Source organism: Macrobrachium nipponense, chromosome 10, assembly GCF_015104395.2.
Source record: "Macrobrachium nipponense isolate FS-2020 chromosome 10, ASM1510439v2, whole genome shotgun sequence".
NCBI classification, from domain to species: domain Eukaryota; kingdom Metazoa; phylum Arthropoda; class Malacostraca; order Decapoda; family Palaemonidae; genus Macrobrachium; species Macrobrachium nipponense.
This window is the reverse complement of record NC_087204.1, coordinates 34,114,954-34,124,953: the sequence shown is the minus strand read 5'-3', so window position 1 is coordinate 34,124,953 and position 10,000 is coordinate 34,114,954.

The window sequence follows — 10,000 nt, the reverse complement described above, 5'->3', positions numbered from 1 at the left end:
TCTCAATAAAACGTCTTTTTGTTTATCTTATGGATAAAAGGATATTGTGGTTTTATGTGGGAACTAAGTACTAAAATTATTTATTTGAATAATTTACATGAATTTACTTAAATTCTCTACTTAAATTTACTTGAATTATTAACTTAAATCTACTTGAATTATTTACTTAAATTCACTTGAAATATTGATCTAAATTTACTTAAATTTACTTAAATCATTTGCTTGAATTTACTTAAATTATTTACTTAATGTTCGCAAATGGCCAATTTAACCCTTAAAGACTCTGTCCTTGGAGCCTTTTAAAGAAGTGGAATTCAAAGACGAGTTAAAAATGGAGTTGGGAAAAATATCAACATACTTCTTTTTCATTCTCCTTCTTCCAATCTTTTGTAGGAGCTGGGAGCAAAGGAGAGAGAATATGGATGAGGGAGCATCATCCTCTCTCTCTCTCTCTCTCACCCACCAGACGGTGCTGACATCCTTCTCGGGCGATAATAGAGGCGGTTGATATGACTCATCCAGTTAATGGATGGCGTCAAGTGCTTGTGACAGCGGAAGCTCCTGTGCTTTCGACACCTTAACTATCTTTAACTATTTTTCATAGCCGTCTTCTGCTGCAGTTTCCCTGGAGCACCGTCGAGTGAATTCGAAATTTACCATTCGACGTCGAGTGGAGTCGAAATATTACTTTCGACGTCGAGTGGAGTCGAATTATTACTTTCGATGTCGAGTGGAGTCGAAATTTTACTTTCAACGTCGAGTGGAGTCGAAATATTACTTTCGACGTCGAGTGGAGTCGAATTATTACTTTCAACGTCGCGTGGAGTCGAATTATTACTTTCGACGTCGAGTGGAGTCGAAATATTACTTTCGAAGTCGAGTGGAGTCGAAATATTACTTTCGACGTCGAGTGAAGTCGAAATATTACTTTCGACGTCGAGTGGAGTAGAAATTTAACTTTTTTTCGTCGAGTGGAGTCGAAATTGTGCTTTATTTCTTAGTCGGCGAATTCGAAATATACTTTCGACGTCGAGTGAAGTCGAAGTTTAGCTTTTATTGGCGTCGAGTGAAGTCGAAATTTACCTTTTGTCGACGTCGAATGAAGTCGAAATATCCTTTCTCTCAAAGCCGTTTGAAGTCAAAATATACTTTCGGAGTCGAGTGAAGTCGAAATTCACTGCCTCTCTACGTCGAGTGCAAGTAAATTTGTGATCTCACTCGACTTCCAGGGAAAGTAAATTTCGACTTCTGACGTAGCTGAGTGAAGTCGAAATTTAGCCTCTCTCGACGTCGAGTGCAAGTAAATTTGTGATTTCACTCGACTTCCAGGGAAAGTAAAGATTCCAAGTCTTCAAGTCTTCTTGGGAATATCAAAATAGCTATTGTTCCTGGGTATATCAATATTCCTTTACTCCTGAGAATACCAAAATTCCTAGTCTTCCAGGGAATATCAAAATTCCTTAACTCCTTGAAAATACCAAAATTACCCTTCTTCCTGGGAATGTTAGAATTCCTTTACTCCTTGAGAATATCGAAGATCCCATTCTTCTTGGGAATATCAATATTCCTATTCTTCATGGAAATATCAAAAGTCCTATTCTTCTTGGGAATATCAAAACTCCCATTCTTCTTGTGGTCATAAAATTTTCTATTCTTTTTAGGAATAACAAAATTCCATTCTTCTCAGGAATTTAAACATTCCTTTTCTTCTTGGGAATATCAAATTTCCATTCTTTTTGGGATCCTAAAAATTCCCATTCTTCTTAGGAATATCAAAAATGCTATTGTTCTTGGGAATATCAAAATTCCCACCACTTCTTGGAAACATTTAAAGAAGGATTTCGGCATGAATAAAAATCACAAGAAATCTCTCTCATAAAATAATGCCTAAATCAGTTACACTTAAATATTACCATGCTACAAAATCCCCGAGAGAAAAGAATTTGTTTTAAAAAATTAAATAAAAAGTACACTGCATTCTGTTCTAATACAGGGTTCGTAGATTAGGGTTCACGATGAAATTTATGCCCAATCTATTTAGCATAGTTTATGACCCCTGTAATTTTATTCTCCCGAAACAGATGTTGAAGGTAGGAATGGGTCCCTCTGATGAACGGCTTGCGAGGTAATACGTTCTAGATCTCAACTTAAATAAATTTGAATCTCGCAATTACATTTTAATTTTTGAAATGGAAGAATAAGAAGAAGAGATTTGCTCTTCATAGCTTAAAGTGACTCTGATGGATAATAAATTTTAGGTCTCGGATTCAATAAACTGGACATATCACGTACATTATAAATCAAATATGGAAGAATCAGAAAGAGAGCCTTATTTTAAATACCTTAAATAATCTCATTTTGAATGATACATTCTAGATCTTTAATTAAATAAATTTAACATCTCACCCGCATTATAAATAAAATTTGGAAGATTTAGAAAGAGAGGCTTACTCTAAATACGTCAAAGAAACTCATTATGGAAAATGCATTCTAAATCTTTTGAACTTTCTAGGTGTTAACTTAAATAAATTGAACATCTCACAAACATTCAAATTAGAATATGGACGAATTAGAGGTAGAGATTTACTCCAAATAGCTTAATCTTTCAGATGTATATGTTAATTAAAAAAAAAATTAAAACCAATGAAACTCTCACATACATATTAATATGGAAGAATTAGGTGGAGCTTTATTCTAAATAAATCATCTCATTAAAATTTTGATAAACAAATTCCTATTTGAATGATCAAAGTACGCCTACCAAATATTCATAAGAAAAAAAAAACAGATTTATGATAAATAGCTCAAAGCAACTTATTAAAATTATATATGAAAAGATAAGAAATAAGGAATAATTGAAAAATAGGAATAGTTTGGCCAATTGTTGAATAATCTAAATTTGACCTCAAAATGTTAAAAATAAAAATTTTAGATTTAATAAGAAATAAAAATATGAATTACGCAACTACAAATAACCAAGTATTTTAGTGAATTATTGAATGATCAAATTGGACCCATAAGATATTAAAAATAGAATGTCAAGGTGTTAATTCAAACCAAGATTATTAGGTACAAAATATTTTGGTTAGTTGTTTAATAACATCAAACGTCTATTTTAAATTAGAAAATAGTCACACCCCCCACATTCAACCACAAAAATATTAAAATAGGACATTAAAATGCATATTCAAACATAAAGAAAATAGGGAACACAGAACTATCAATTACAATATATTTTGGTTAGTTGTTCAATATCATCAGATATTGGATTACATAACTATAACCAACCCCTCCCCCCTTATAAAACTCAAAAAAGATTAGTAAAAATCCTCATTTTAGTCAATATAATTAATCTGAGGGACAAATATTACACATAACTCTTCAAACAGCAGCACAAACGAGAAGAGAAAAGAATAAAAAACAGAAAACGACTTGAGACAGAATTGAGAGAGAGAGAGAGAGAGAGAGAGAGAGAGAGAGAGAGAGAGAGAGAGTTACTATCTCTTGTGCTGTACAATTTATGTTCAAATTCGTGTTTAAATCATGTTAGAATCACGTTATATTCTAAATTTTCCAGAGAGAGAGAGAGAGAGAGAGAGAGAGAGAGAGAGAGATGAGAGAGAGAGAGAGAGAGAGAGAGAAGAGAGAGAGAGAGAGAAATGTATCCGCAGCCGAGTAAATATAATTCTCTTGAAATAATCGAAAATTAGAACAGCAGAGAGAGAGAGAGAGAGAGAGAGAGAGAGAGAGAGAGAAGACATAAAAGATGGCATGATTTCCCTTGAATTACCGAAGATAAGAAAAGGAGAGAGAGAGAGAGAGAGAGAGAGAGAGAGAGAGAGAGAGAGAGAGAGAGAGAGAGAGAGAGAGGCTGAAAATAAGACTAACGTAAGGCGCCCTTAGTCAACAGGAATTGTAGATATGAATCAGGGATGAAAGTTACTACTTGAGATTACATCTGGTTGCTCTAAAGAATTTTTCAATTAGCTTGGCGAAAAAAGCAACATGAATTAAAAGGAACGACAGAGACTGAATAATAAAAAGTTAGCAATTATTTCAAGAGAAAATAAGGAGAGGAGATGCACAAATGTGACATGATTTAAACGTGAATGTCAAAGTTTATTAGACAACACGAGAAAGAGCAACTTTAATTTCTCTCTCTCTCTCTCTCTCTCTCTCTCTCTCTCTCTCTTTCTGTTTCTTTCTCTCTCTTCTCTCGCTGAAAATTTAAGAGAATGCAGATATACATGTAATATTTAAATGTGGATATAGAAATTTATTCGATAACACCATAAAAGGCAACAATAATTAATCCCTCTCTCTCTCTCTCTCTCTCTCTCTCTCTCTCTCTCTCTCTCTCTCTCTCATACACACACACACACACATCTTGTACTCCTTATTTTCATCTCTATCTCTTTCATACTTTAACCATGTAATAACCGTGGACAGTCTCTCTCTCTCTCTCTCTCTCTCTCTCTCTCTCTCTCTCTCTCTCTTGTTTCCGTCTTAGATATTTCAAAGGGAAGTAATGTATCTTGGGTGAGTGAATACACCTCTGTTGCTCTCACTCTCTCTCTCTCTCTCTCTCTCATCATCATCATCTGAGATTGAAATCTCGCAAGACATGAACTTTCGAACGTAAGCATTATTTAGAAAGTTACTTTATCCTGGAATATTTTAAATGAATTTTAGATATTGTTACTTGAGGCTACTTAAAGGAAAATAAAGTAGAAAGTTCGAGTTATTGGCAGTTAACTTTAACAGTGTTAAAACAACCTAGCATTACCTCCGAAGCAACACTTAGCCCGCTCACGGCTTTATTACAAACATAAGAGTAACAAAAAATCAACACATGCGAGTTCGCTGTATTAAAACAACACTGTACTACAAAACAGCACCATACCTGGAGTTCCTGAGAAACAACACTTAGCCCGCCTATGGCTGTTACAAACAAGTGACATGAAAAACAAAAAATCAAAGTTACCTAAGATAAAACAACGACTTTACAAGAAAACGACACCGTACTGGGATCCCAGTCTCACCTAAGAAACAGCATTTAGCCCATGGATGGCTCTGTTACGGACAGTAACAAAAATAACAAATCAGACTTAACTTCTGTAGAATAACACCTGTACTACAAAACAACACTACACCTAAGGACCTCGTCTCACTTCAGAAACAACAGTTGGCGAGCACACGGCTCGGTGACAAACACACACGGGCGGCCCGAATTACAAAGGACCTTTTCTCTCTATTCTGGCTTAGCTTGACAAGGGACCTCTACAGAACAGAGAGAGCTAGTTTTAATACGCCTACTAATTGGGCTGCCGTGTAAACTAGGCCTATTTCACGTGACTTATTCTTACCTTTTTCGTCCAGGAAGAGGAGGATATATAGGCATATTTTTATATTCGATTTTTTTTACTGTTATTCAAGAAATTCTAAAATAAGTTTTTTTTTTAATTAGGTTTTTTATCTATGAAATTATTCTCGACTATATTGTAGGGGACTAATGATTTTTCTTTATTGTTTTTTTTATACTGTAAGAATTATTTTAGTGATAAGGTTATGGTTTTCATAGGGCATTATCATCAATATATATATATATAATATAATATATATATATTATTATATATATATATATATATATATATATATGTGTGTGTGTGTGTGTGTGTGGTGTGTGTGTGTGTGTGGTGGTGTGTGTGTGTGTGTGCGCATGCGCGCTCGTATATAAACACACATATATAATTTACTTAGTTATCAATTTATTTGTTTACCAAATACTATGTGCGCATTGCGAAGACACCAAGTATAAATTACACAGAATAATCATAATCATTCCTTAGAAATTCCCATAAAATAAGCAAAAGCTTCTTTGTGCTCGATACAATTCTTCAGAGCGCTTTTTAAAGGGAAGCTCTCAATATCAGTGCCCGGGTGAAATCCTCCCCCGGGGAGATGAGAAATGATCCGATATTTATCTTAATGTCTCCTCTGCCAATACTTTCCCTCTGCTTCTCATAATCCCTTTTATCTTTCTGACAACTGTTGGGGAAAATTCAGAACAGTGTTTTTTTTTTATTTTATCTTTTTTTCTGAGGGATTTCGTTCAAATTTGTTTTTTTAAGCGGTGGGTTGTGCAAATTTTGCAAACGAGATACTCGAACTATTAAGATGACATAAAGCATATTATGCTGCATTATGTAAAGGGCCATAATATAGTGGAGATTCCTTTGTATCTCAATTGCTTTGCATATAGAAGTTTGCTTATAAAGGAATTTTTTGTTAACAAGAATTATAAGAGATCAATCGTATTGTCATTCACCTACGATTAAAGACCATCAAATTTCATTTCTATCTTTTAACATGAACTTACATTTGCTTACTTCTATTTGTGAAAACCTTGAGGTATTCACAAGATTTTACACAAACACACACACACACACACATCTATCTATCTATCTATATATATATATATATATATATATATATATATATATATATATATATATATATATATATATATATATATATATATATATATATATATATATATATATATATATATATATATATATATATATATATATATATATATATATATATATATATATATATATATATATATATATGTATATCATAGATAGATAGATAGATAGATATGTGTGTGTGTGTTGTTTGGGTGGGTGGGTGTGTATCGTATGATAATATTTTGCTAATGCTTGATTTGTAAAAGTGTCGGTTATTCAGTCAAACAATTGTTTACGCAAGTAATAAGGATTTAGACAGCATTGTCACCTACAGTTCGTTTCAGATGTACAAAGTTAATTGCTTTTAGTTGATTTTGTCGAAAAGATGTTGAAATGTAGCATCTAACGATTTTTTTATGCAACAAATACAAGATGTCCGTTCACTCAAATAAAATAAATACAAAACTAAAAGCATTACTAATACCTTTTTGATATGGTTCCATATAATTAGAGAGACAATTATTGCCTCATGTCTATAGGAGTATTTAACATAAAAAAAAACATATCTACATAAATCACCATGAATTTATCGTCAGTCTAAAATTAAAGTAAAATTTGTTTGTCCTAATACATTCCCTGCAATTCGTTAAAACAGCAATCTGTCGACCCACTTCCGGGAATACAGCAGTGGAATACAGTAAGTTTTAAAGTTCTCACTTTTGCCTACATTCAGGCCAAATCATTAAAGATTTATTCCCGAAAAATCATCGCGAGAATTCATGGGAAAAGTATAATAGGGATCTTCGGGAATCCCGAAGTCTTTTGTTAGGAATTTTGATTTGGACATGAGGGCTCTCTCTCTCTCTCTCTCTCTCTCTCTCTCTCTCTCTCTCTCTCTCTCTCAACTGCTTCGTCTTTTTCGAAACATGCTCGGATACAGGGCTTGGTATAAACTAACATTTGCGTATATTATGGATATCTATATTTAAATTTTGCTCCAGGAACAGTCTCTCTCTCTCTTCTCTCTCTCTCTCTCTCTCTCTCTCTCCTCGCTCTTCTCTTCTTCAACTCTCTCTCAAACATCTCTCAACTGCAATGCGGTTTTTCTCGAAACATGCTCGGATACTGGGCTTGGAATAAACTAAGATTCGCCTATATTATGGATATTTATATTTAAATTTTGATCCAGGGACAGTCTCTCTCTCTCTCTCTCTCTCTCTCTCTCTCTCTCTCTCTCTCTCTCAACTGCTTCGTCTTTTTCGAAACATGCTCGGATACTGGGCTTGGAATAAACTAACATTTCCGTATATTATGGATATTTAAATGTTGCTCCCATTAATAATAATAATAATAATAATAATAATAATATAATAATAAAATAATAATAAAGAATAATAGATGGATGCCGGGTACCAACTCAAGAAAAGAGGCAACAAAATCACCATCTGATGTTCATGGATGACATCAAGCTGTATGGTAAGAGCATCAAGGAAATAGATACCCTAATCCAGACTGTAAGGATTGTATCTGGGGACATCAGGATGGAGTTTGGAATAGAAAAAATGCGCCCCCCTTAGTCAACATACAAAAAGGCAAGTAACGAGAACTGAAGGGATAAAGCTACCAGATGGGAGCAACATCAAACACATAGATGAGAACGGATACAAATACCTGGGAATAATGGAAGGAGGAGATATAAAACACCGAGAGATGAAGGACACGATCAGGAAAGAATATATGCAGAGACTCAAGGCGATACTCAAGTCAAAACTCAAACGCCGGAAATATGATAAAAGCCTAAACACATGGGCAGTGCCAGTAATCAGATACAGCGCAGGAATAGTGGAAGGACGAAGGCAGAAACTCCGCAGCATTGATCAGAAAACCAGGAAACAAATGACAATACACAAAGCACTACACCCAAGAGCAAATACGGACAGACTATACATAACACGAAAGGAAGGAGGGAGAGGACTACTAAGTATAGAGGACTGCGTCAACATCGAAAACAGAGCACTGGGGCAATATCTGAAAACCAGTGAAGACGAGTGGCTAAAGAGTGCATGGAAGAAGGACTAATAAAGTAGACGAAGACCCAGGAAATATCCAAGAGACAGGAGAAAGACAGAAGAACAGAGGACAAAAGGCATGGCACAACAAACCAATGCACGGACAATACATGAGACAGACTAAAGAACTAGCCAGCGATGACAATTGGCAATGGCTACAGAGGGGAGAGCTCAAGAAGGAAACTGAAGGAATGATACAGCGGCACAAGATCAGGCCCTAAGAACCAGATATGTTCAAAGTACGATAGACGGAAATAACATCTCTCCCATATGTAGGAAGTGCAATACGAAAAATGAAACCATAAACCACATAGCAAGTGAATGTCCGGCACTTGCACAGAACCAGTACAAAAAGAGACTGATTCGTGGCAAAAGCCCTCCACTGGGCCTGTGAACAAAAACATCAGCTGCCTTGCAGTAATAAGTGGTACGAGCACCAACCCCTGAAGGAGTTGATAGAAAACGAACCAGGCAAAGATCCTCTTGGGACGATGGGTATCAGAACGGATAGGGTGATACGTGCAAACAGACCAGACGTGACGTTGATTGACAAAGTCAAGAAGAAAGTATCACTCATTGATGTCGCAATACCATGGGACACAGAGTTGAAGAGAAAGAGGGGAAAAAATGGATAAGTATCAAGATCTGAAAATAGAAATAAGAAGGATATGGGATATGCCAGTGGAAATCGTACCCATAATCATAGGAACACTAGGCACGATCCCAAGATCCCTGAAAAGGAATCTAGAAAAACTAGAGGCTGAAGTAGCTCCAGGACTCATGCAGAAGATGTGATCCTAGAAACGGCACACATAGTAAGAAAAGTGATGGACTCCTAAGGAGGCAGGATGCAACCGGACCCCACACTATAAATACCACCCAGTCGAATTGGAGGACTGTGATAGAGCAAAAAAAAAAAAAAAAAAAAAAAAAAAAAAAAAAAAAAAAAAAAAAATAAAAAAAAACAAATAATAATAATATAATAATAAATAATAGCCAATATTGTGTTTTATAACAATATTTTATCAAATAATTGCAACCGAATTACTGTTTAAATCTAAAACTGATCGAAATCTGCAACAATAATCTACGACTCACCTAAACCAATAATGCCAGGTTACAAAATTATAATTAATAAAGATGATCATAGAAGAATAAAAGAAAATTAAAGGGATTATATTTCAGGTCAACAAGACTAGATGAAATTTGATTTATATTATTGTAATAAAATATAATAAAAGAAACTATCAGAACCTAGTGCTAAATAATAAAAAAGAATTATTGCTACTGCTGACACAACTAGATGAATACCGTTGAAAATAACTATGTCATTAACTAACATTAATAACACTCCAAACATTAGAAAAAAAACAAGATTTCAATTATTGTTAATTCCTACAAAACTAAACCAAATAATTACGAATAATTATTTAAACTATTATTAACATCCACGAAGCT